The following is a 2,065-nucleotide window of genomic DNA, read 5'->3' as shown; positions in this document are numbered from 1 at the left end:
GATGGAACACGGTCTTGGTTGTATTTTGAGATCTCGTATCTCCATTTTTATTTCTTTCAATTACAGTTTTTATTTAGAATGTAAATAGGTTTATATTTGTAAATTTTAATTGTAATTTTGAGAAGACTAAAGACGGAGACCGGATGCTCACTCCCGCTACTTGGATCAAGATGGAACATCAAGACAAGCTTCTCGGGTCCAACGGTGGATTACAAAGTTGTTTTATGTTCTTTTTATTAGGATAGGCCACACTAGGAATTTATTTTTACGTATTGCATTCATTTATTTATTTTTCGTAACGATAATATGCATCATATTCCGCCTAAAAACCAAACCACCTAATTATTGCATGAAAACTGACACATATAGAGGTCACGAGTTAGTTTTCATTGACATTCTCATGTCACACGATTTTTAAGCCATCATCCAAATTAATTCATTCACGCAGACGCTAGTTATTCGTTCACTTAATATGAATTATAATTTAGTTGATGGGATCTTCCTCGTATAAACAAAAATTGAGAACGGTCTTTATAGGTCAAACTCCAATGAGTCCCTTCTTCGTCGGTAGGCATAATATGACCCCTTCTACGTCGGGTAAGTTGGAACCGATTGACCTATTTTATCTCAACACTATGGTCACTCGTACGATCCTGTGCCTATGGTGGACTATAGATAGGATTTACGGAAATCTATCGACCAAGAGTTCTTCCGGAAGAATTAGCTAAACAGTTGGCTTATCAATTTACAGAAATTGAGTCTTGGGATCACTTGTATCATTCTTGAGGGAGATCAATTATGCAAGTGTATTGAGTCTACATGTTAAAATGAATTTTTAATAGACTTAAATCACCTCGATGAGTTGCTTATTTCGTTTTGTTTTTCTTTCTTTTTCAGTGTAGATCACGTTTTTTTTAAACTGCAAATAACAAATGGCTGGTTCTACTGATAACCCAATGCCAAGTGCCACATTGGACCGTGAGTCCTGGCTTCGGATCTTCATGAATCAGATGAATCAGTCTACTCGACTGAAGAATGATGGATCAAACTTCGGAGACTGGGAGGCGGCATTACGGAATGCTGCCGCTGCTGATGGGAAGCTCAAATATCTATTAGAGCCCCTCCCGGCAAACCCAGGTCCCACGGCTGCTGAAATCACCAAGTTTAATGATTTCGGTATGGAAGCGGGTGCGATTAAAAACGTACTCATTTTTGCAATGGAATCCAATTTGCAGAAACGCTTCATAGCCCATGGTGCAAACAAGATTTTCACCACGCTCACTAAGGAATTCTCGAAAGCACCGAGAATCGTGACCTATGAGCATACCACTCGCTTCTTTGATGCGAGACTCCAGAAGGGCCAACCAGTTAGCCCACACATTCTCAGCATGATTGAGAATGTCGAGAAGCTGGAGACCTTTAATTGTAACATCAGCGAGAACATTGTTATCGACCGCATGCTTCATTCACTCCACGATGGTTTTTCGCAATTTAGAGCGAATTACTATATGAATGATTTGAAGAAAACCCCACATGAACTACACTCCCTTCTCGTACAGACCGAGAAGGACATGAAGGTCAATGGGAGCTTGAAACAGGATGTTCTCGTTGTGTCAAACAAAGGGAAAGGTAAGGGCAAAGCTCAGGCAAACCTAGCAGTAGGTAAACCGAAGTTCAAGAAGTCGGGTTCAGGTAAGAGTGGGCCTGGTGAGTCGAGCACCTCATCGGGCGCGACAAAGAGCAAGAATGAAAACATGGAATGCCATCATTGCCACAAGACTGGGCATTGGAGGCGTACATGTCCTGTTTATCATGAGGACTTAAAGGCGGGTCGTGTTAAACCTGTTGGTATGTCTTCTCTCTCTTCTACTTTTATTCATATGATTGAGATTAACCACGCAAGTTACGGAACTTGGGTACTTGATACTTGTTGTGGTTCTCATCTGTGTAATCATGTGCGGGGGCTCAAACATCGAACCCCTCGTAAAGGGTGAGGTGGACTGCGTGTCGGGAATGGAGCAAGAGTGGCTGCCATTTCAAAGGGGACATATGTGATCCAACTTCC

This window comes from Silene latifolia, chromosome 1 (assembly GCF_048544455.1).
Source record: "Silene latifolia isolate original U9 population chromosome 1, ASM4854445v1, whole genome shotgun sequence".
NCBI classification, from domain to species: domain Eukaryota; kingdom Viridiplantae; phylum Streptophyta; class Magnoliopsida; order Caryophyllales; family Caryophyllaceae; genus Silene; species Silene latifolia.
This window is presented reverse-complemented; position numbering follows the sequence as displayed.